General features: G+C 37.2%; 1 pseudogene; it reads right to left on the bottom strand.

Moving 5' to 3' along the window:
- Nucleotides 1–20,902: 20,902 nt before the first annotated feature.
- LOC137248465 (putative gustatory receptor 39b) lies at nucleotides 20,903–24,024 on the bottom strand (annotated as a pseudogene).
- Nucleotides 24,025–27,255: the final 3,231 nt, after the last annotated feature.

Here is a 27,255-nt window from a genome sequence, read left to right as displayed (position 1 = left end):
TATTTTATTTATTTTATTAAAATTTTATACAATTGTTTTATTGCCGGATTTTAAATGTGTCGACCCATCTAAAATCCGATTGTTTTTAGAAGTTATTTTTATTAATGAATCGGGTAAATTGGAATGATTATTTGCTAAAAAAAATATTTTAAATGGGTTTAAGTCTATTCTTATGGATTATTAGTTCCTTATCCCTATTGTTCTTATTACCAAACTCCTGTCTATATGGTATTAAAGTAAAATTGTTATTTTCGTCGATTTTCTTTACTTTATACCGTCCTTTATATCTATGGTCTAGCTTATGGTTATCTTCTTCTTTTACTAATACTAAATCTCCTAATTTTATTTCCTTACTGGTGCTACTTTTATCATAATTAATTTTTTGTTTTTCCTTGGCTTCTTTTACCAATTTTCTAGCTCTTTGTTGTGCTATTTGAAGTCTATATTTAATTTCCTTATCGTATGCCTCGTGATTATATACTGGGCTTAGTTTCGCAAATATAAGCTCATAAGGGCAATAGTTATGTACGGTCGGTGGGGTCGTGTTGTAGCAGTACGCGAAATATTTTAGGTATTCATCCCAATCATCTTTGTCACTGGATATATATGAACGTACATATTCATTAAACGTTCTATGACTACGTTCTACAGTGCCCAAAGTTTGATAATGGTATGGTGTTGAGTTTTTGTGTTCAACTTTTAGCAATTTGCACAGTTCTTCGAATAATTTATTTTTGTATTCGGATCCCATATCTGTTAGGATTGTTTTCATGGGACCATAAATCAAAATGAAATGCTCGAATATAGCTTTGGCAACTATTAGCGCATGTTTGCTGGGGACTGGGATTGCTACCAAGTATTTTGTGAGATCGCATATAATGGTAACTGCGTATTCGTTTCCGTTTATTGACTTTGGCAATGGTCCGACCGTATCGATCTGTATTATATCGAAGGCTCTCGGAGGTGTCTCTGTTATTGTCATTGGCTCCTTTATATGCTTATTTATTTTATTCTTATTGCAGTGGATGCAGTTATTTACGTATTTCTTTATTTCACCTCGCATATTTTTCCAGCTAAAGTTTTGTTTGATTTTCTTTATCATGCGCTTTATTCCTGGGTGGCCACCACTAATAGGATCGTCATGATATTTCTGCAGAATTTCTCTAATTTTCCTGGGACTAGTCACGTACACAACCTCTGGGGTTAGTGCAATTGTTAATTTCTTGAGAACCCTATTTCCTAATTCAATAAATTTGCCTACTCGAGTATAATTATCCTTAAACAATTTGTCCCCTAAGGACAACTGTATCTTTTCAAGTCCTAAATTGGCGGCTTCTTTTTCGAGCCTGATAAAGAATTGTCCTAAGTCAATTTTATCATCTACAATTAGGTTTCTTGTATTTATGGTGCTACTAATTTTCTTTCCCTTTTTGAAATATAATTTCGGGGGATTGAAAACGAGCCTGACATGTCTTTTTACTTCAAATTTATTTACCGCTTCATATATCTTGGGGTTCTCAGTGTGACTTTCTTGAATTTTAGCATTATTTGGTATATTTTTAGCTGTTGATCTAGTTGTGACTTTCATTATTTTGCATGCTTCCACTGACATTTCTTTTAAATTCGTTATGTTAATACGAGACAATGCGTCCGCGATGTGATTTTCTTTTCCAGCAATGTACTCCACTTCGAAATCGTATTCTTCTAAATCGAGTCTTACTCGTGTTAACTTAGATGAAGGGTTCTTCATCGAAAAAAGGTAAGTTAAAGGGCGGTGGTCGGTTTTGATTTTGAATTTTCTACCATAGACGTATGGTCTGAAGAATGTTATGGCCCAATGGATTGCTGCTAGCTCTTTTTCTATTGTAGCTTTGTTTGTTTCACCTTTTGTAAAGGATCTAGAGGCGTAAGCGATTGGTAACTGTTTGCCGTCATGTTCCTGGCTAAGGACTGCTCCGCAAGCATACCCATTAGCGTCTGTTGTTATGCAGAATTCTTTATTGAAGTCGGGGTATTGCAAAAGTTTTGGGCTGATTAATGCTTCCTTTAAATAGACAAACGCTTTTTGACATTCTTCTGTCCAGTCGAAGAAAACATTCTTTTTGCAAAGCCTAGTTAATTTTCTTGAGTATTCTGCGAAATTCGGTACAAATCTTCTGTAATAATTGCAGAACGCTACGAATCTTTTAACTTCATCTGCTGTTTTTGGTGTTGGGTAATTTTGAACTATCTCAAATTTGCTTGGGTCGGGTAGTATTCCCTCGCTTGTGCATTTATGTCCTAGATAAGTTACCTCTTCGCTGAAAAATAGGCATTTGTCTGGATGTAATTTTAAGTTGTATTTCCTACAAGTATCAAAAACATCTCTTAAGTTTTTCAGCATGTGTTTTTCTGAACACCCTAGTACAACTAAATCATCCATATATAGAAAGGCTTGGGATGGTTTGAGGCCTGCAAATGCCAGTGTCATCATTCTTTGGAATGAGTTTGGTGCTACTTTTAATCCATAGGGTAGTCTTTTAAATCTATATGTACCATTGTCTGCTGTGAACGAGGTTATATCTCTAGAATCTTGGTGTAATTCTATTTGGTGAAAACCTGACATAAGGTCAAGGCATGAAAAATATTTTGCTCTTCCAAGTTGGTCTAAAATATCATCAATTCTTGGAAGTGGAAATTTATCCGCTGCTAGTTTTTTGTTTACTTGTCTGTAATCAACTACCAGTCTCCATCTTTTTTCAGTATTACCTGGTAGTGATTTTTTAGGTACCAGTAAAATGGGGCTGTTATACTCTGATATTGAGGGTTCTATAATGTCATCTTCGATCAGTTTATTAACCTGTTTGCTTATTTCTCCTTTTTGAGTTTCGGGCAATCTATAGTTTTTTATGTATACTCGTGTGTCATCTTTCATGTGTAATTTTTGCTTATAAAAATTATTAGACGAGATTGGTTCTGTTTCTAGTGCAAATATGTCTATAAATTCTGTGCATAATGAGGTTAATTCTGAATTAACAAATTTTGGGAAATTTTTAGTTAATCTTTTTAATTTTTCTGTGTCATTACTTTGTTTATTGCGTGTGTTTGTTTTAATTAAATTGTAGTCATCTAGATTTTCAGTATGTATTTTGTAATTTTGAATAGTTGTGTTTTTGTGTGTGGTGTTTATAATTCTGACAAAAGTTTGTTCTTTATTTGTGATTGTGTTTGCTATGAAAATTCCTTCAGATAATTGTTGATGGGGTATGAAGATGGTTTTATTATCAGAGTTTACTGTTACTTGTCTAATGACTTCAGATCTAGCAGGGATCGTAATTGTGTTGGCAGACAGATAATTTGTTAGGTACATTGTGATTGTTTGAGGAAAATCATATGGTATTAGGATTAGTTTATCCTCATTTTTGCCATAATCTAGAATACAATTATATTTCTTTATAAAGTCCAAACCTATTATACCATCACACGGTATTGGAAAATCGTCTTCTACGACGTGAAATTTATGATAAATTAGAAGGTCATCGCCTTTTAAATCGGCTTTAATTGTGCCTAATGTACTGGTTGTACCCTGACCGATGCCCTTTAAGTCTGTTATTTGTTCTGTATTAATTTTTGTATGACTAAGTACTTGATTCTTTTTAATTATGGAGGTATCTGCTCCTGTGCCTACTAAAAAAATTGAAAATGAGTTATTTAATGAAGTTCTTGTAGATATGTAACTATTTAAGTGTAGATTTAGTACATATATTTTTCTATCTACTGATTTTGAAGTGGAGTTTCTTGGTTTTCCTGCTGGGTACAATTTCGAACATTACGAGTCTGGTTGTATTGTCTATTGACGCTTTGAGTTTGTGCTCCTCTTTGAGCATTATTATTTGTTACTGTGTTATTATTGTATCTCGGTTGTGGTCTAAATCTTCTACCTCGGTAGTTCCCATAGTTGTTACTTCGGTAACCTCCACGGAAATTACTTCGATATTGATTTTGTAGACGAATGTTTAAAATTGTATTAGAGCTGCCTGTGATTTCTGTGCAGCTGTTTGTGAATTTTGAGATTGTGTCGTTCATTGTTGTGAACGTTCCTGCTTGCATTATCATTTTCACTTTGTCATTGGAGCAGTTCTTACACATAGCTTTTACTGCTGCTTGGGTAGCATATCTCGTTGCTAGCTCTGGGTTTAATCCGTCCGAGATATAGGCTCCCTCCAATTACCTAGTTATCTTCTCTATCTCTTCAGTGTATTGATTTGCAGTTTTGCTACGCTGTTGGATATTCAGGAGTTTTGCTGTCAAAACTTCTACTGATTCGCCTTTGATTGCGGTTTTTAGTCTTAGTTTTATTTGTGCGATTGTGACATTTTGGGTTTGAATTTACCGCTCTTCCTCAGTTTTGGTTTGGTACTGGTAATGGGTTAGATACGATTTGTGGCGGGTTTTACCTGCCTAAATTTGTGATTCATATAGTTTTTGAGCATCATGGCTATTGTGATGATTAATAGCATGAATACGCAACCTATAATTGCTAAACATCCGGGATGTTCGGAGTACTTTCTGTATCTACCCTAGTTGATGGCTCATACTTGTTATCTCTTGTTTCAGAGCTTTCTTTTCCTATTTCGTAGCCAGCTATGGCTACCATAATGCCTTGGGCTATTTTTGTCCACCAAGACATCTTGAAGGTTTTAATAGGAAGTTAGATATTTTTGTTTTATAAAATTTTTTTTTCAGGTGCTACCTAACATTTGGAATTGTTGGGGAACACTTTCCTCATCATTCGCATTATTTCTTCCACCCTGGTAGTGGGGTTTATAATGTCCTCAATTGTGGGTTCCCGTTCCATACCTATTGTCTTCCAAAATTTCTTTAAACTCTCTAGTTCTTTGGGTAGGTCCCTAGTGTGTCGGGTATTTTCATCCCACCAATAGAGAGGAAGGTCTGAGGAGTTTCTTTGCATTTTAATAGTAATGGACAGAGTAATTTAAATTTTTAAACTTTATTAAAATGTTCTATGGGATTTTTCTAGAGGTTATAGAAGCGTCCTAAATATTCCAATTTACTTTTCTTTTACTTTTAAGGTAAATTTTTATATTATACTTTTTTTTTCAAAAGAAATTGTTTCTACACACTTTTTTTTTCAAAATTAAATAGTGCAGTTTTTCTATATATTTTAAAGGAAATTTGTTCAATGTTTAAAAAAGGAATTTTCAATTAATTTTATTTCCTACTTAAAGAGAGAAAAAAAATCCTAAGCAAAAACTTTCGTTTTTGCTAATGGTTTAGCGTCCCTGAGGCCGCTCAATTGATTCTAAAAATGTATACTTAAATATTTATAACTCCTTGTCGGTCTGGATGTAGTTTGCCGTTAATTTGCTGTTGCTGAAAATTTCCAACATTTATTCCACCTCTTTTGCTTATATTTGATCCGTCATTTTTATTCCAGCTTGCTTACGTTTTTATTTGATCCGTTCTCCTTATTGCCTTTTTATTCCACTTCGCTTATGCGTTTACTTGATCAGTCATCCTTCGATTCTGATTTGCTCCAATTTTCATAACTGATGATTTTGGTTTTAATTTGTTCAGCTCCTGATGATGTTAGCAAAAAATTTTTGAGTCCTCTTTGTAGCGTAAAATATCTTCTTTCTTTGTATCTTGTTACGTTCAGGACTACTTTAGTTTGGCAGGATCTTTAGTCCTTTCTTTTCAAATTCTTGGCAGTTAGTGAGCTGTTTGTGAGATGGCAGGATCTCTGTCCAGGCAAGATCTAGCGAATTTTGCTTATGAGCAAATTTTCAGCTAAGTTAAGATCAAGCTGGCATGATCTTCTCCAGTCAGAACGTTTTAGCAGTTGTGCTGATTTTTGTTCTGAGCTGACAGGATCGCCATGAAATATTCGTAATTGAAAGACGTTGCACGTTTGATTGTGCGACATTAAGTCCCTTCCTTATTGAATAAATTATTGTCTTTTATACTAATTTACTTAACCTATACATTCATAAATATCTTAATACTAATAACTAAAAATAAGTACATAGGAAATGGGTTATGCATACATGTAAGTTTGTATACAGTCTTTGTATACATGTAGTTTTGTATGCATAACTCCATACATGTAGTTTAGTACAATTTGCAGCGTCAGCAGATCAGTTTGAATATTTTGGTATTTTCCCACAATTAGTTGAATATTTGTATGTATATTACAATGGGATGTGTGTTTATATGTATAATTTATTAACTGTGATATGTGTCTCATATTCGGCATTCCGTGCCGTCTGGGTTAGTTCAATAATTGTAATATGATTATTACTAAACTGTATTTGAATTTGTTATGCGTAAAGCCGCAAGTATGTTACAGTAGGTGTGGCATATAAAGATACAATACAGTGTGTGACGTAGAATGCTACAAATTGGCCTTATTACCACATTGAATGGCCACAAGCTTGATTGAAACTTTGCACACATATCAAGGCTTAAAAGGCTCCGAACTCCGTTGCACCTTTTGAAGCATTTTAAGATAGGTACTTTTAGCTAGTGCAGGCCACCAGACCAAGGCACCATAAAGAAGAATCGGGGCACAATGGCTGTGTAAATCCAGTAGGTCACCTTAGGAGAGAATCCCCAGGAGGTGCCTATTGCCCTCTTGCAGGTAAACAGCTCTGCTGCTTCCTTCTTGGATCGCCCCACTATATGGTCACTCTATAATAGCTTCCTATCCAGAATGGCTCCCAAATACTTGACTTGATCGCCAAACGCTAAGAACGTACCCCCAATTCTTGGCGGTGTACGATTTGGTACTTTGTACCTCCTCGTGAAGAGGACAAGCTCGGTTTTTTCCGGGTTGACTTCCAAACCTGTGGCTGTGGCCCAGTGAGAAATTTTGGATAGTGTCCCTTCCATTAGGTTGCAAAGAGTTTGCGGAAATTTCCCCCGCATGGTGACGCAGATGTCATCTGCATATGCGGTCACTTGGTGACGTTCTGCCTCCATGAGGCGTAGTAGTTGGTTGACGGTAACCACCCAAAGTAGCGAAGAGAGAACGCCGCCCTGCGGAGTGCCTCTGCCGACCGGTCTGGGGATCACGCATCCACCTAGCTCAGTTTTAGTATGCCTACACGTAAGCAGATTGTATATAAACTCCACAAGGCACGCGTCAACCCCCAGATCGGCCAGCGCCGAGGTGATGGCCTCAGAGAGAACGTTGTTAAAGGCACCCGCTATATCTACAAATGCCGCCAGTGTGTATTCCTTGAGGTCAAGTGACCTTTCGATAACGGATACCAGTGAATGTAAGGTCGTGTCAGTTGACCTACACTTAGTATAGGCATGCTGAGCTTGCGAAATAAGCGATGGCTCATTCCTCCTCCTGATTTAGTCCTCTAGGAATCTTTCGAGTGCTTTTAGCAAAAAAGAAGATAAGCTTATAGACCTATAATCATTTGGTTTAGAGTGGGAGGTTTTCCCTGCCTTGGGGATAAAGACCACGTTGACTTCTCTCCACGATGCTGGTACGTAATTGAGCCTAAGACAACCTATAAACATCTCTTTTATCCAGGGCCTTATAAGTTCGGCAGTATACTGTAGCTGAGCCGCAAAAATTCCATCCGGCGCCGGCGATTTATAGGGCTTAAAGGTCTGTAAAGCCCAATCAATCCTTTTATCATCTGTGATTTCGCTTATTAGCTGATCATTAGGTGACCCTCCGCTAACAATATTTGAAGACACGCCCACGCTTGCTGGGAAGTGTGTATCCATAAGCAAGTTTATGGTTTCAGCGCTGAAGACCGTCCAGTACCCATCCGGCTTTTAGACGTAATCCTAGAGCAGCTCCAGGATGTCAGCTGGGTCCGTTGGCGTCACTGGAATCCAGGCTCTAGCCCTTGATCGTGAGGGGATATCACTCGCCTCCACTACCTTGAGGCGCGCGCCCGGATATACCACCCCTATCGCAATTTCTACCCCATTTTAACAGCTATAAGCTTCAAATTTCACTGATTGCTTACGTATATAGCATATATTGGTGTCTGAAAAAATCATAGAGATCGGTTGTATATATAGTATATATCTCATACAACCGATTGTTCAGATAAGAAACTTTTCGCAATTTCTACCCCATTTTAACAGCTAGAAGCTTCAAATTTCACCAACTGCTTACGTGTATAGCATATATTGTTGTCTGAAAAAATCATTGAGATCGGTGGTATAAATAGTATATATCTCGTACAACCGATTGTTCAGATAAGAAACTTTGCGCAATTTCTGCCCCGTTTTAACAGTTGAAGCTTCAAATTTCACAAAATGCTTTCGTATATAGCATATATTGTTGTCTGAAAAAATCATAGAGATCGGTGATATATATATTATATACTTCATATAAACTGTCATATTGACCCCTTTTTTACGGCTATAAGCTTCAAGATTCATCAAATTTCATCAAATAGTTACGTTTACGTCATATATTTTTGAAATACGTGATTCGTAGCCATAGTTTTTACATGCAGACCACAAAAAACGTGAAGCTTTGCATCCTCACACAGATTACCTACCTATTTTTATACCTTTCATGAAAATGAAATGGTATATTAACTTCGTCACGAAACCGAAAATTGTAAGTCCTTAAAGGAAAATAGATAGACCCACCATTAAGTATACCGAAATAATCAGGTTGAAGAGCTGAGTTGATTTAGCCATGTCCGTCTGTCCGTCTGTCCGTCTGTCTGTTTGTATGCAAACTAGTCCCTCAATTTTTGAGATATCTTGATAAAATTTGGTGAGCAGGTGTATTTGGGTGTCCGATTAGACATTTGTCGGAACCGACCGGATCGGACCACTATAGCATATATCCTCCATACAACCGATTTTTCAGAAAAAGAGGATTTTTGTAATATCTTACCCAATTTAACAGATTGAAGCTTCAAACTTCACCATATACTTTCGTATATTGCACATATTGTTGCCTGAAAAAATGTATGAGATCGGTCGTATACATAGTATATATCCCCCACAACCGATTGTTCAGATAAGGAACTTTTCGTAATTACTGCCCTATTTTAAGAGCTAGAGGCTTCAAATTTCAGCGAATGCTTACGTATATAGCATATATTGTCGTCTGAAAAAATCATAAAGATCGGTGGTATATATATTATATATATGGTGGTATATATAGTATATATATATTATATATATATATATATTTTCGCAAATTTTAGCCCCATTTTAACAGCTAGACGCTTCAAATTTCACCGAATATTTACCTATATAGCATATATTGTTGTCTGAAAAAATCATAGAGATCGGTTGTATATATAGTATATATCTCATACAACCGATTGTTCAGATAAGAAACTTTTCGCAATTTCTACCCCATTTTACAGCTATAAGCTTCAAATTTCACCGACTGCTTACGTATATAGCATATATTGTTGTCTGAAAAAATCATAGAGATCGGTTGTATATATAGTATATATCTCATACAACCGATTGTTCAGATAAGAAACTTTTCGCAATTTCTACCCCATTTTAACAGCTATAAGCTTCAAATTTCACTGATTGCTTACGTATATAGCATATATTGTTGTCTGAAAAAATCATAGAGATCGGTTGTATATATAGTATATATCTCATTCAACCGATTGTTCAGATAAGAAACTTTTCGCAATTTCTACCCCATTTTAACAGCTATAAGCTTCAAATTTCACTGATTGCTTACGTATATAGCATATATTGTTGTCTGAAAAAATCATAGAGATCGGTTGTATATATAGTATATATCTCATACAACCGATTGTTCAGATAAGAACTTTTCGCAATTTCTACCCCATTTTAACAGCTAGAAGCTTCAAATTTCACCAACTGCTTACGTGTATAGCATATATTGATGTCTGAAAAAATCATTGAGATCGGTGGTATAAATAGTATATATCTCATACAACCGATTTTTCAGATAAGAAACTTTGCGCAATTTCTGCCCCGTTTTAACAGTTAGAAGCTTCAAATTTCACAAAATGCTTTCGTATATAGCATATATTGTTGTCTGAAAAAATCATAGAGATCGGGGGTATATATATTATATACTTCATATAAACTGTCATATTGACCCCTTTTTTACGGCTAGAAGCTTCAAGATTCATCAAATTTCATCAAATAGTTACGTTTACGTCATATATTTTTGAAATACGTGATTCGTAGCCATAGTTTTTACATGCAGACCACAAAAAACGTGAAGCTTTGCATCCTCACACAGATTACCTACCTGTTTTTTATTTTATATTTATCTTAAAAATCGTTAAGGTATGTAGATCTGTTCACTATATATTTCTTATCTTATACATCCGATTATTCGGAGATTACGAACGGGATAAGATTATTGTTCAGCCCCATTCATGAAAGGTATGAAGTCTTCGGCACAGCCGAAGACAGTGCCGTTCTTACTTGTTTTTTGTTAAATTATGGGAATTACTAGCAGATTTTTTATATTGGTTTAAGCCTATTCTTATGGACTATTATTTCCTCTTATCTTTATTGTTCCTATACTATTTCCTACTCTAAGTGGTATTAATGTTAAATTGTTGTTTTTATCAATATTATTTACCTTATACTGTCCCTTATATATATTATCTAACTTATTGCCTCTCTATGGGCGAGGTTTTCTTAACTGAGATCGGCCAATCTTAAATCTACTGCCTTATTTTGTAGATAAGTTAAAGTAGGAAAATTTTCCTTTTTGTTTTTATCGGCATATTGATAAATGAATCAAGGTTCGATTCGAGCTCAAGGCCAGAACAATAATTTTTTTCTAATGATAATTACTGTTATTTTAAAATTTTTCTAAATTTGAAAAATTGTATTTTGTTTTTGGATTAGTAAGTAGAAAATTTTTCAGAAAACCTGCCATAGCTGCGCAGATAGATCCATTTCGAAGGGTGCTAAGCCTTCATAATCAGTACGCTTTAGGCACGCTGCGCTAACCATTTAGCTATACAGCGGTGGTTTGTTTGACTGGCAAATTTGCTACTTCTATTCCTTTTACCAACTATATTTATTCAGTGTTGCGCCATCTGGTGCAAATCACTGATAATGCTGGATTTTTGTTTCTTGTCTTTTTCAAATTTAGAAAAATTTAAAAATAACAATAATTAGAACATTAGAAAAAAATTATTGTTCTGGCCTTGAGCTCGAATCGAACCTTGAATCATTTATCAATATGCCGATAAAAACAAAAACAATTGTTAATAAACCATGAGCACTTGGGAATGTCAAACAAAGTAATTGACAAGAAACAAAAATCCAGCATTATCAGTGATTTGCACCAGATGGCGCAACACTGAATAAATATATTGGGTAAAAGGAATAGAAGTAGCAAATTTGCCAGTCAAACAAACCACCGCTGTATAGCTAAATGGTTAGCGCAGCGTGCCTAAAGCGTACTGATGATGAAGGCTTAGCACCCTTCGAAATGGATCTATCTGCGCAGCTATGGCAGGTTGTCTGAAAATTTTTCTACTTACTAATCCAAAAACAAAATACAATTTTTCAAATTTAGGAAAATTTTCCTATTAATATTTTCTATTCTACCGGGGGTTAAAATGAAAATATTTTTCCTAAAATTATGACCTCTCTAAAAGGCGAGGTTTTCCTAGATGAAGCCGGGCCAATAAATGTTTGTATTTATTTTACATATATTTTTCTGTTTGTGAGCTCTAGGCCTCTTTTAAATAAAACAACTCGGTTTCTTGCTAGTATGTATTTATTTTTCGATATTTCGATCTCAATCTGAGATCATCATCAGGAATCTTCCGCTGTGGTGCAAAGACACACATCACACATGCATCACAGCAGAAGATTCCTGATGATTGAAATATCGAAAATTAAATACATACTAGCAACAAACGGAGTTGTTTTATTTAAAAGAGGCCTAGAGCTCACAAACAGAAAAATATATATATTTATTCATTAACGGCCAATAAACAAATTAAATGTATTTATTTTATTTTCTTAAATTAATTCCGCATATTATTCCTATTAAACAAAAAAATAATTTTTGTAATTTGACTTTTTTTCCATTTCATTTAGTTAAATCTGTAACTGATTGTATAAACAAGTGAAGAGTTGTAGTTGTTGACGGAAGGGCGAGATAGTTTATAGTAGTAGCAGGTCAGCTAGAACGGAGGGAGAGTGGATGCAAAAATTTTCATATCTTTATACTTTTTGGATTTTTCGTATTTTCCAGCAATATATTTTTGGCGGGCACCGTGGTGTGATTTTAGCGTGCTCCGCCTACGACACCGTATGCCCTGGGTTCACACCCCGGGCAAAGCAACATCAAAAATTTTAGAAATAAGGTTTTTCTATTAGAAGAAAATTTGTCTAAACGGGGTCGCCCCTCGGTAGTGTCTGGCAAGCGCTCCGAGTGTATTTCTGCCATGAAAAGCTCTCAGTGAAAACTCATCTGCCTTGGTGATGCCGTTCGGAGTCGACATAAAACATGTAGGTCCCGTCCGGCCAATTTTTAGGGAAAACTGAAGGAAACACGACGCAAATTAGACGAGAAGCTCGGCCTTAAATATCTTCGGCGGTTATTGCGCCTTGTATTTATTAATTTATAACGAATAGAAAGAAAAAACAAAACAAGCTCCTCTTTGTATAGCTTGAACTTAAATTTAGAAGTATCTTTGGTTTTCCAGACTCCTGAAATCTAGAAGAAAAAGTGTTTGCTTATATTCTATTCACACAACCCAATATTGTTCCAATAGCGCCCACAGGTGTATTTTATACTTAAAAATTTTCGAAAAAGTGCTAAAGTAAAATGTTTCGGGAATTATATCGGAAGCACTACTACCAAATATTTTTTAACTATAGCCGAATATGTTCGTTGTTTTCGAAACTATTTCAAGATCATTTCAAAAGATAAATTTTCAGGGGAGTTTCGTACTCCCGCCCCTCCCACATTTTAAGAAATCTAGTTTATCCTTTCTTCTGTTTATCACTGTGGGCTTATCGCCGGCTCATTAACACTTAACAAAAGATTTTGATTATGTTAGCCCACTTTAATTAGAGCAGTGCACTGTGGCTTAAATGACCATGTTCTGACGCCAAAAGTCAATTTTTTTAGTTTCGACTTTTGGCAAATTATGTTTTCTCTAAATAGGGAATAAACCTTATATATACATGCTTTTTTTCCTCTCTGGCAACTCTAGTAGAAGCGGTAACCAGCTGAATTTAACGGTTATTTTAACGTCAATTTTGCGATTTTTATTGTGCGAAAATTAGTTAAGCTTAAAATTGTGCGAAAGGAAAAGTTCTACAGATAAATATGTTTTTTAAAATGGAAAACAATTGCGAAGGTGTGTATAACAATGTGTATAAGTGCAAAAACAATACAAGCAACATATTGTGACGAATATTAGCAACACTAAGGGATACTATCATCTCTAAGCCAACACTAAGCAGTGACTTGTATGCACATCAATAAATCAATCACTATGTGTATACATATGTCCATACAAGCAGCGGAGAGCAACGCACAAACACATGAATTTATCTGAGATACTCCCAAAAGTAGGCAATAATTTGTGCAAGTATCACTCACATATACACGCGCTTATGAGAAGCTTTAAACGTAGTTATAGCTGGAAATTTTACAGCTGGTAACTAACCAGTAAATTCTAGAAATAGAAACGCCTAGAAATATGTCAAAACCAAAAAGTATAAAAGCAGCAGCAGCTGAGGCACGACGAATCAGTTTGACTTAAGCACGCTATTGGTTGCTAAGTATAAGAGTTATTGTGAAGTACTTTAATAAAGACCATTTTGCATTATTGAATATTGGAGTTATTGGTTGAAAAGTTTAGCGATATCAACGTTAGTAGAAGGTTTGAAATAAGCGGAGTTTCCCTAAATTCGTTACAATATATTTAAAATTTCGCAGTAGTTATGTGCTAGTTAAAATTATGTGGGTTTAAAAATGTTGCTCGGGTTTCGTAAAGTAGAAGTTGTGGGGTCCGACTGGGTCCGATATGAAAATTATTTGAGACAAAAGTGTGTTGTTAATTCGGTGTATATATCTTTTGCAAGAGTTTGTTAATCGCTGACTTATCAAACATTTTCAGAGCATATCAAGATCAAAAACGGAGATATGTTTAATGTGTGGGCGGAAAATAATAAGCAACATAAAGCTGTTTTCGATTGAATTGGGCGAAAATTCAATAGTCGACTTAACTGGGAAGAGGTGAAACGAATATATTTAAAAAATAAGAGTTTCTGTTCACATGCAACCCAAAAATGTAAGAAAAATGGACGAAGTTTACAAAATATGATCACGTATGAAAGTCACTGGCTAGCAATGGATATTGTATTTGCATTGTCCAATGTTTAGCAATAAGGGCGACCTACAGTGAGTTATTCTGAAGGAATTGAGCCGCAAAAGCTGAGATTCTCATCAGAAGTTTGCTCTCAGCAATCACATATCTTCTGTTACATGCGGCATCAATTTCTACACGTGCATCGAAGGACAATGACTTAAAATATGTTTTGACTGAGGCAGTTAAATCTCCGACGCGATGCTTCGAATAATGAAATTTTGAAGAAGCTTTAGTATAATTGTTGGAAAATGACTTGACAAGGCAACAGTGCAATAACACACGAGAACTAAACAAATCTAGAAATTGTGATATTTACCCTCTTTATTATAAAGTTATTGAGTGTAAGTTACTGTGTCGGCCTGAAGGTATAATACATAGTGAAACAATGGTGATGGTGCCTTTGCAAAATTTGGTAGAGCAGACAGCAAAATGAATATTATTTCTGCAAAAAGACATGCTGATGCAACTATCAAACATATATGGAACAAGTAAGGAAGCCTAAGTTTGGGTGTAACCGAACATAACATACTCAGCTGAGAGCTTTGGAGACAAAATAAGGGAAAATCACCATTTAGCAACATGAACCTAGGGTAACCCTGGAATGTGTTTGTATGACATGGGTTTCAAATGGAAGGTATTAAAAAGTATTTTAAGAGGGAGTGGGCCATAGTTCTATAGGTGGACGCCATTACGGGATATCGCCATAAAGGTGGACCAGAGGTCACTCTAGAATTTGTTTGTACGATATGGGTATCAAATGAAAGGTGTTAATGAGTATTTTAAAAGGGAGTGGGCCTTATTTCTATAGGTGGACGCCTTTTCGAGATACTGCCATAAAAGTGGACCAGGGGTGACTCTAGAATGTGTTTGTACGATATGGGTATCAAATGAAATGTGTTAATGGGTATTTTAAAAGGGAGTGGGCCTTAGTTCTATAGTTGGACGCCTTTTCGAGATATCGCCATAAAGGTGGACCAGGGGTGACTAGAATGCGTTTGTACGATATGGGTATCAAATTAAAGGTGTTAATGAGGGTTTTAAAAGGGAGTGCTTAGTTGTATATGTGAAGGCGTTTTCGAGATATCGATGAAAATGTGGACCAGGGTGGCACAGAACATCATCTGTCGGGTACCGCTAATTTATTTATATGTGTAATACCACGAACAGTATTCCGGCCAAGATTCCAAGGGCTTTTGATTTCGCCCTGCAGAACTTTTTCATTTTCTTCTACTTAATATGGTAGGTGTCACCCATTTTACAAAGTTTTTTCTAAATAGATAAAGTGAGTTCAGATATGTACGTGAACTGAGTTTAGTAAAGATATATCGATTTTTGCTCAAGTTATCCTGTTAACGGCCGAGCGGAAGGACAGACGGTGGAATGTGTATAAAAACTAGGCGTGGCTTCAACCGATTTCGCCCATTTTCACAGAAAACAGTTATCGTCATAGAATCTATGCACCTACCAATTTTCACAAGGATTGGTAAATTTTTGTTCCACTTATAGCATTAAAAGTATTCTAGGCGAATTAAATGAAAAAGGGCGGAGCCACGCCCATTTTGAAATTTTCTTTTATTTTTGTATTTTGTTGCACCATATTATTAATGGGGTTGAATGTTGACATAATTTACTTATATTCTGTAAAGATATTCAATTTTTTGTTAAAATTTGACTTAAAAAAATTCTTTTTTTAAGTGGGCGTGTTCGTCATCCGATTTTGCTAATTTTTATTTAGCACACATATAGTAATAGGAGTAAAGTGCCTGCCAAATTTCATCATGATATCTTCAACGACTGCCAAATTAGAGCTTGCAAAACTTTTAAATTACCTTCTTTTAAAAGTGGGCGGTTCCACGCCCATTGTCCAAAATTTTACTAATTTTCTATTTTGCGCCATAAGGTCAACGCACTACCAAGTTTCATCGCTTTATACATCTTTGGTAATGAATTATCGGACTTTTTCGGTTTTTCGAAATTTTCGATATCGAAAAAGTGGATGTGGTTGTAGTCCGATTTCATTCATTTTAAATAGCGATCTGAGATGAGTGCCTACGTACCTACATACCAAATTTCATCAAGATACCTCAAAATTTACTCAAGTTATCGTGTTTACGGACGGACGGACGGACATGGCTAAATGAATTTCTTTTTTCGCCCAGATCATTTTGATATATAGAAGTCTATATCTATCTCGATTAGTTTATGCCGTTACGGATTACCGTTATGCGAACAAAGTTAATATACTCTGTGAGCTCTTCTCATCTGAGTATAAAAATACGACTGGTATCCTATGTCAGCCACGTTACACAAAATTTTGGTTCACTGCGCTCAAATTATGCAATCATCTAGTACACCACTAGGCTGTCTAGGAGAAAATGTTTCAGAAAGCCATAACAAATACTATAAAAGAGATCGCATGTCGTAATATAAAAGATGCCTTTGATAGAGCTATGGATTCATTTGATCCCCTTATATCTAGTATGCACTTGACAAAGAGGATTTATTCAACAACAAAACAAACATTTCCACCTGAAGTAGTTGCACTTTTTAAATCTCTTCCTAATGAGTTTGACAATGATAAGCCTACAACATCACGTCAGGCATTAGAAGAATTAGATGAAATATGTTCCGACGAAAATGAAGATATGGAAGATAATATTGGCTTCTCGATTGAACTAGAGGAAAAAGAAGAATCGTGAGATTAGATCAAGGTGGGATTTTACCTGACACACAAAAAACAAAAATTTGCTATGCTTTTAGTACTCACTCAAAAAGGGAGCACCAAAAATAAACTCGACTAATACTTTTAAATATAATATCAATCTTTCTGAATAAATTGTTTTTTAATAGCCTTAAGTGTTCCATTTTATTTTACATACAACTTAATTAGCGATATCTCGAAAAATAACAGATTCATTGAAAGATTTTAAGAAGAAATATGTAGGTCAAAAAAGTTCTTAAATAATATATGTACCTACTCGTAAGTATAATTTAAAAAAAGGCGTGGCAGTGATCAAATCCCGCACATTATTTTGCCAGAGTTTTAGGGGGTGCCAGATTTGTGTGTGCAAATTTTCAAGCTTCTATCTCCTTTGGTTGATTTTTGGCCGCAGAACTTGGTCATTTAAGCCATAGTGCAGTGTTGTTGCTCACAATTTCGTGCACTACTCCCAACTATGGTGTTGTGGCAGTATACAATAGAACATATTAGCGGTTTGGAAACAAATAAAGCTAATTAAATGCACACTCTGTATATATCATAAACATATAAAGCTCCTATAGTAAGAAATTTGTAAGAAAATATTGTTTTTAAAAGTTTTGTTGTTTAATTAGGTGTTTGGAATTTTGGCACATACTTTCACCCGAAAACTTAAGCTAAAACGGACCGAGTGTTGTACAACTCTAACTGAAATTAAGAAGTATTTTGATTGTGTTTCATTCCAAAATCTAGAGGGAAAAGCTATCGTAAGATGAAAAGTAATTGACTTCATAAGGTCCCATTAACACTTAACAAAAGATCTTGATTATGTCAGCCCAGTTAATTTCGAGCTGTGTTGCTACACAAAATGTATTGCACTGCTCCCACCTTTGGTTTTGTGGCAGTATACAATAGAACATATTAGCAGTTTGAAAACAAATAAAACTAATTAAGTGCACGCTCTGTACTTTTCTGTATTTATTCATATCTAATTAATAACACAATTCAACTATGCGAGTACAGATTTAACAAACAATTACTAAAAAACTAAAGCAAGTGTTTTGCCAGAGCTGAGCTCATTTCATTTTGCTGGAATATGCATAAATTGCTTGAATTTTTTATTTGTTTAAAGTAAAATTTGTTTGTTCAGCTACTTAAAAAAAAAAAAGATTTTTTTGCATAGCTTTAATCTAAAATATGTGTTCCTGAAATCTATAAGAAAAAGTGTTTCTTTATTTTTTACTCACACGACTCAGGTATAAATAGCGCCCACAAAATTTACCACTTAGTACTTTATACTTAACAAGTAAGGAAGGCTAAGTTCGGGTGTAACCGAACATTACATACTCAGTTGAGAGCTATGGAGACAAAATAAGGAAAATCACCATGTAGGAAAATGAACCTAGGGTAACCCTGGAATGTGGTTGTATGAAATGTGTATCAAATGGAAGGTATTAAAGAGTATTTTAAGAGAGAGTAGGCCATAGTTCTATGGATGGACGCCATTTAGGGATATCGCCATAAAGGTGGACCAGGGCTGACTCTAGAATGTGTTTGTACGATATGGGTATCAAATGAAAGGTGATAATGAGTATTTTAAAAGGGAATGGGCTTTAGTTCTATAGGTGAACGCCTTTTCGAGAAATCCCCATAAAGGTGGACCAGGGGTGACTCTAGAATATGTTTGTACGATATGGGTATCAAATGAAAGCTGTTAATGAGTATTTTGAAAAGGAGTGATCCTTAGTTCCCTAGGTGGACGCCGTTTCGAGATATCGCCATAAAGGTGCACCAGGGGTGTCTCTAGTTGTACGATATGGGAATCAAATGAAAGGTGTTACTGAGCGTTTTAAGAGGGAGTGGGCATTAGGTCTATAGGTGGACGCCTTTTCGAAATGTCGCCATTAGGGTGGGCCAGGGGTGACTCTAGAATGTGTTTGTACGATATGGGTATCAAACGAAAGGTGTTACTGAGCATTTTAAGAGGGAGTGGGCATTAGGTCCATAGGTGGACGCCTTTTCGAGATATCGCCATTAGGGTGGGCCAGGGGTGACTCTGGAATGTGTTTGTACGATTTGGGTATCAAATGAAAGGTGGTAATGAGTATTTTAAAAGGGAGTAATCCTTAGTTCTATAGGTGGACGCCTTTTCGAGATATCGCCATAAAGGTGGACCAAGGGTGACTCTAGAATGTTTGTACGATATGGGTATCAAACGAAAGGTGTTACTGAGCATTTTAAGAGGGAGTGGGCACTAGGTCTATAGGTGGGCGCCTTTTCGAGATATCGCCATTAGGGTGGGCCAGGGTGACTCTAGAATGTGTTTGTACGATATGGGTATCAAATGAAAGGTGGTAATGAGTATTTTAAAAGGGAGTAATCCTCAGTTCTATAGGTATAAGCCTTTTCGAGATATCGCCATAAAGGTTGACCAAGGGTGACTCTAGAATGTTTGTACGATATGGGCATCAGACGAAAGGTGTTACTGAGCATTTTAAGAGGGAATGGGCATTAGGTCTATAGGTGGAAGCCTTTTCGATATATCGCCATTAGAGTGGGCCAGGGGTGACTCTAGAATGTTTGTACGATATGGGTATCAAACGAAAGGTGTTACTGAGCATTTTAAGAGGGAATGGGCATTAGGTCTATAGGTGGACGCCTTTTCGATATATCGCCATTAGGGTGGGCCAGGGGTGACTCTAGAATGTTTGTACGATATGGGTATCAAACGAAAGGTGCTACTGAGCATTTTAAGAGGGAGTGGGCATTAGGTCTATAGGTGGACGCCTTTTCGAGATATCGCCATTAGGGTGGGCCAGGGGTGACTCTAGAATGTTTGTACGATATGGGTATCAAAGGAAAGGTGTTACTGAGCATTTTAAGAGGGAGTGGACATTAGGTCTATAGGTGGACGCCTTTTCGAGATATCGCCATTAGGGTGGGCCAGGGGTGACTCTAGAATGTTTTTACGATATGGGTATCAAACGAAAGGTGTTACTGAGCATTTTAAGAGGGAGTGGGCATTAGGTCTATAGGTGCACGCCTTTTCGAGATATCGCCATTAGGGTGGGCCAGGGTTGACTCTAGAATGTGTTTGTACGATATGGATATCAAATTAAAGGTATTAATGAGGGTTTAAAAGCGAGTGGCCCTTAGATGTATATGTGAAGGCGTTCTCGCGATATCGACCAAATGTGGATCAGGTGATCCAGAAAATCATCTGTCGGGTACTGCTAATTTATTTATATATTGAATAACACTAACAGTATTCCTGCCAAGATTCCAAGGCCTGTTGATTTCGCCTTGTAGAACTTTTTCATTTTCTTCTACTTAATATGGTAGGTGTCACACCCATTTTACAAAGTTTTTTCCAAAGTTATATTTTGCGTCAATAAACCAATCCAGTTACCATGTTTCATCCCTTTTTTCGTATTTGGTATAGAATTATGGCATTTTTTTAATTTTTCGTAATTTTCGATATCGATAAAGTGGGCGTGGTTATGGTCGGATTTCGGCCATTTTTTATACCAAGATAAAGTGAGTTCAGGTAAGTACGTGGGCTAAGTTTAGTAAAGATATATCGGTTTTTGCTCAAGTTATTGTGTTAACGGCCGAGCGGAAGGACAGACGGCTGTGCTCCAATGAGGATGAGCTGAGCTCACCATGTCTAGGACATCTCCATGTCAAGCCTACAAATGGGTTCAGCCGATAGAAATATAAACGGCAAAAACATTAAAGCAGCTGGAATACTCCCATGTTGAATATGAACGTAAAATAAAATCCACTATAAGTATAATTTCACCTTCTCAATTTTATTTAGTACATATTTTTTTAATAGCATATGAATTGAACATTAATTCTGACAGCTGCGACAGATGCCAGTCCCTGTAAGTGTTGTTGTGTTATGGTAGTCCATCCAAAGTGAAAGAAATTGCAGTAATATGACCAAGTTTCTTGCTGTCTCCGCGAAAATCTGTTTAAAATAAGTGTGAGAATTTTTGAAGAGCAAGCAGCGTACAGGTTTTGTTACAAGTTCCGCGGTCTCTGTGATATTCGGATATTTTTCCAGGCACCCTTTATAATAAATGTTTTGCTGATGTCTCTCTAATATAACAAATTTCACCCCTCCATTTTTCTTTCCTTATTCTTCTATCTCTCCTTGCCTTTCTTTTCCTTCACCAATCCTACTCTTCCTACATCTTGTACTTTCTGTTCTCCTTCTTCCACTCGTACTTCATCTTCTCGTTCTTCCTTTTTTCTTCTCTCTCTTTTCCATCCCTTTCGTTTTATACTCATCTGAGCATAGCTCACAGAGTATATTAATTTCGTTCGCATAACTGTATCCCGTAACGGCATAAACTAATCGAGATAGATATAGACTTCTATATATCAAAATGATCCGGGCGAGAAAAGAACTTTATTTAGCCATGTCCTTCCGCCCGTCCGTCCGTCCATCCGTCCGTCTGTCTGCCTGTCTGTCCGAACTTGGCACTCATCTCCGTATCTTTATTCTTATCCTTATCCTTTGCCCTTACCTTATCCGTATACCTATCCTTCTTTTTATTTTTATTCTTATCTTTATCCTTATCCGCATCTTTATCCACAGTACTTCTCTCCAGTTTTCTCATAACTCAGCTGAGCTGATTGGCGTCAACATCTGTACAAAATCTTCCCAGCTACAAACCGATGATGTTAGCGTTAGTGAGGCTAAATGTGATCAACGGAAATACGAACTGTACCCCACCTATGGCTACCAGGTAGTTCTTTCCAACCATTCGATACGCTAAAATCTAGACGCAATATGCGACTTCTTGTCAGGGCAAGTAGCGAGGTGGTTCGCCCTCCCAGTATAAACGGTTCCCCCAAGTCGAGGATCACTTTAGCTTCAACATGTTGTTGTGTTGTTGTTATATTAACGATAAAGGTTTTGGGGAGTTTTATCGATGTTGATCCTTGACTGGATATATATCCGCTACGTGCCGATAACAGGCAACATTAAGATACTATCCCGAACATCTCGGAAATGATTTATACATATAACCACATTAAACCTTCTAGACCATCCCGCCACACCCAGAGCTAGTTTGTGTTAACTTTATTTTGCATAATCACCCTGTCTACATGAGGCTTCAAAATATTTCACAGGCTGAGCAAAAGCTCCTCCGATGAAACTAATTTGTAGCCTCTAGACGCAAGATACGAGGAAGCTCCTTTACAGCAGTAGAAGGTCATCAGTGGCGTCCTTTTTTCACATTTCTTTGAATAGCGGCCCAACCTACCCCACTCCGATGCAGTTTACGCTCACTGCCTGTGAATAGGTTAAACCAGAGGAACCACGATATGACGAATAGACTATTTCTATAGAGCTTATAAGACTATGAAAAAGCATCCTAGTAAGTCTGAGAGAGCGCCCGGCAAGAGTTAGGCTACATTTCTAAGTTTGGCAATCGATAAAAGGCGATGCCGTCAGTCGCTCTTTAGGAATCTTATACTCAAATATTTGTAAACGTCTAGCCACGCGCTCAAATATTTTTGATATTTCCTTTTTGGTTTTGTGCAACGGGAGTTAACTATACTTCTTAAACGATCTCGTAAGAGATTTGTAATTTCCCGATTCGGATTATACTTGCGCTTTCCAAAGGTAAGTTTTGGTCATGTTCACTGTCCTCAAGTCAAGAAGGTGAAATCACACTTACAGCTTGTTTGCCTGATTACATATCCGATTTCTGTCTTGTACATATGTAAGCCCTGCATGGTAGCATTCATCCTCATAAGCACTTACTGTCACTAAGAGGTGCATTTCCAATACAAAGAATCCATGCGCCGTAACTTCAATACGTTGTAGTTATAGTTGTGAAGAGAATTGATGCAAAACAAGATAATATCTGGCCGTAGAGCTCGCAGAATTCAATATCTGCATCCTACTTACGAGACAAGCAACATTACGACCCTAAAAGTATGCAATAAATTTTAAGAAAAAAATTTACTTTCAATTAGACTCACCAATTAATTACACTTATTGCACCAATAGCAAAGCATATAAATAATGACGACACGTGGTATTGTAGCCAAGGGTCCAGCAATATAATAAAGGCGCCGTATGAAGAACCCATCCAAACTAAGAAGCGTCCAATAAATGTTAAAGCTTATGTCAAACAGAAAAGTGAGCACAATGCAAAAGAGCGACCAACCACCAAAATAATTAAGTAACTGAAAAGCATTATAAATCAGAGCATAAATATCTTTAATAGCGAACAAGTACTCCACTGAGTCGAATTTGGCATAATCTATGTCCAACAGCTGCTGTTGCAGCGCCACACGGTAGGCTACAACTTAACGTAGCTTCGCACACAAGCACTCCAAATAATGTTGCATTGTACGCACATAAACTATTAACTGTATGATACGTACACGCATTAAGAGGGACCAAAGACCATTCCAAAAGTAACCAACATAGTTCAACCATAACGAAGTGATCATGAAGAGTATGAGTCCAAGCAGTGAAAGCGCCCCAAGGTATGCTATGATATAATGCAATTGCTTAATTAGTACAAATTTACGCACATCCGTACGCAAACGCAGTTTCAAGGACATTTCAATCTCTTCGAGTAGTAGAAGAAAGTTAGCGTGTTGGCTGCGCCTGCATAACGCTTCCATGAGAATCAAGAAATTTGTTAATACTTGTAGATGAAAGAGCGTAACGGAAGTCAGCCACGTAAGCAGCAAGTCTGTTAATGGATCATGCGTGTATAGTCCATGTACGTAAAACATAGCCACCATTAATGCTATGGGCGTTATGTAGATACGTTGGATCAAGTGGGATGTGCTTTTGTTGTAGCAAACGCCTGAAGGCTTTTGACACCACGCTTGTTTGTGATATCTCTTTAATTGGGTGGGACACTCGTATTGCCATTGATTTAAGGAAATGCCAAAAAATATGCAGCAGCGCTGCGAAGCGCGGAATTCGTTTGTCATTCTAACTGCGTAGACACTTTTTGTCCTTATTACGGTGTATCGTGAACTTAGAAAAAGTTCTACGTATGCAAGTATGTGCCAAAAGATGTGTTTAGGACATTATCTTCATCTTTTTTGTGATAAAAAATGAATAATGTTTGCCATGCAACTATTAGGATGAGACACAAAAAAATCAGATAAAGGTGGTTTCGAGATACACGATATATGTATGCATGAACGTTGAAAATAGATAGAAAGGTGTTGTGATAATGAAGCACTGTCTATCAATAGTCTACTAATAGTGACTTTTACCCGGAAAAGGAACTATCCATGCCATAACCATCCCTGGGTGGTACCAAAATCTGAGCAAAGCTTTCTTTGCCCACCCCAGCGGGTTAGGGAGCTTAGAATATACACGCGGTAGGTATGCCTGTCGTAAGAGGCGACTGAAATACCAAATTGATTCAAGGGATTGGCAGCGCGATATATAGCTTCTCCAACCCAATTGTCAACCTCACCTACCCGTGGCGAATCCTTTTTCATTAACAACCGAGGCTCTGGCGACCTCGAACTCCTGATGGATCTAGGGATTGGGAGGGCGGGATGGCCTAGAAGGTCTCCCGAGATCGTCGGGCTATTAACTTTAGGGTGCTTGTTACCGGAACGTGCCGGATCTGCATCCGGCAAAGGATCATCAACATCGATAACACTCCCCAAGGCCTTCGAGGAGTGTCCTTATTGCTACAACCACCACAATAACAAGAGCTTTCTTTGCCTATAGTAGACTCTATGACAAAGCATAGCAGCTATCTCCCAAATTGGTATTCGTACATTTAATACTGGCCGAATACCACGCAAACAACAGCAATAACAAAATGAAGCCAACTGTATGGACTAGTTTGTATTGGCAAGAACGATGACAACGTCCCCCACATAGTACCTTTGTGGCAATATCTCCCTTCCCTATTATAATAGAGAAAGAGGCAATACTTGCTGCATTAAGATTTCAAAATAACTCTAAGCTGAAGAGTAGAAAAATGACGGGTCATAGGTAAGTAATGAGAAAATTTATTGCAACTACGTGATGTTCGGAATTTTGAGCGGCCCATTGTGGACAGAACTATTTGGGTGAAAGGGAATCCATATACTGACCCTGCCTTATAGGTCTGTTTCACAGAAGGGTTCAAATTTATTGACGAAAAAACGAGAGCTGGCATCTATGGGTCGAACTTTTGAAATGGTTACAAAAAGGATGCTACCCCGCTACTTTTGAGGCACTTAGTGCCTTAGCCAAATCCATGCAGAAGAAGTAAGCGGTAAAGAATATCTACAATGTGGCTTATACTCGTGGAGTATCCTCACTATGTCAGACAGCCGTACGTGCCTTGCTGTGTAACACATTACTTTTAAACGAATGGATGAATGCAATGTAGACTTATTGATTTGGAAGCCAAAAACAAAGTTTTGTTAAGTTAGGTTGCCGTAGATCAGAATATAAATGCACAGGCTCACATTCTATGCGATTGCGTCACTCTGGCAAAGCAAGACTCTCCCATCTAAGTGTCGTGGCTCTTAATCCCTTCGTGATTTAGAGTCAAGAGTCCGAAGCGGTACTTAAATACGTTAAAAGCTTCCAATACTACTACTTCTATCCTTGTTACGCTCATTTAGAGAAAAACGGTGAGCAAGACGATAGAGAAAGAAAGAGAAAAACGAAGAAGATGGAGTTTTCGTAAGGAAAAAGTATGTAACAGGAATTGGAAACAAAAGTCGAAAACAAAGGAATCGGCATAGGAAGCCGGAAAGCGATAGAGAGGAAAGACAGGTAAAGGCACAAAGCAAGGCGAAGAGAAGGAGATATAGACTGAGGAAGAGAAGAGATAGGCGAAAGAAACGAAGTGGAACATGAAAAGAGGAGATACCTAACAGGAGAACGATGAGGAGCATAAGAGATGAAGGAGAGGAAAGAAAGAGGAGGAGGGTGAAGGTGAGGGGATAGAAGAAACATATGAGTAAGAAAAAGAATACGAAAACAATGAAAAGGAAAGGGGCAGACACACGGAAATAGGCAAAGGTATGGATGTAGCGTGCTTGTCTACCAACCCAGTGTACGATTCAAGTAGTTTCTCAGAGCAATTTATAACTTCTTCACAACCAATTGGCATATCGTCAAAGCCTTTTCTCTCGGGTGTGGGATGCGAACCCGCTCTCCTACTATGGTTGCACGTACGTCCAACCACGTCAGGGTTTCAATTGTCAACCTCACCTAGTCGAAGTGAATTCTGTTACAAATATGTGATACACACATATTAAGCAGGCGAGCCTCTGTTGGTGGTGGGCGGGATGGCCAGAAGGTTCAATGTGGTCATATTAAATCGTTTCCGATATGGTCGGGCTAGAACCTGAATGGTGCTTGTTACCGGTACGTATCGAATCTATGTATATCCGGACCATCAATATCGATAACACTCCCCAAAGCTTTCGGGGAGTGTCTTTATCGTTACAACAACAATAACCTAATAGGTAACCATGTCTACGCGAGGCAAGTCTTGTTACAAATATTATTGAATCATACACATATTTAAGGGCACGACTCAAGTTTCTCACAGAAGGAGCTGGTGGCGTATTCTCGAAGGTCACGACGTGGAATCGTTCCCGAAATGGTGGGCTAGTACTATAATTGGGCTAGTACCTAAACGAATCGTACCGTGAAACGATCATCATCACCAAAACCTTCGGGGATTGTCTTTATCGCTAAGGTAAGAAAAATAAGAGTTACCAAGCAGAGCCAAGTTCCGAGCTTACAAAATATTGTTGGTTACACTTTATCACCCTTGCCAGTGATTTGGCGCAGTTCTTGTCATTACGGGCTTCTCTGCAACAAAAAAAATGGAGAAAGGAAGAAAAAGAGTGTCGAATATGTAAAAAGGAGAGACAATTTAATATAGCTGGGAGTGCAGTTCGGAGTAGAAAGTTAAAATAATAGTAAGGGAGGGATGGGGCAATTAAGGAAGAGAGAGCTAGACCGGTTACACTGCTATTATAAAATGGTTGATAGGATAACCGGCAAGATGCAGCATTCGCCAGTTCGGAGTAGAAAGTTAAAATAATAGTAAGGGAGGGATGGGGCAATTAAGGAAGAGAGAGCTAGACCGGTTACACTGCTATTATAAAATGGTTGATAGGATAACCGGCAAGATGCAGCATTCCCATTAACGGACTGGTAATGCCCTGCAATCGGAGATTTTAAAT

The sequence above is a fragment of the Eurosta solidaginis genome, chromosome 4 (assembly GCF_040869045.1).
Source record: "Eurosta solidaginis isolate ZX-2024a chromosome 4, ASM4086904v1, whole genome shotgun sequence".
Taxonomy (NCBI): Eukaryota; Metazoa; Arthropoda; class Insecta; order Diptera; family Tephritidae; genus Eurosta; species Eurosta solidaginis.
The sequence above is the reverse complement of the archived record's forward strand: the minus strand, read 5'-3'. Positions and strand labels throughout refer to the sequence as shown.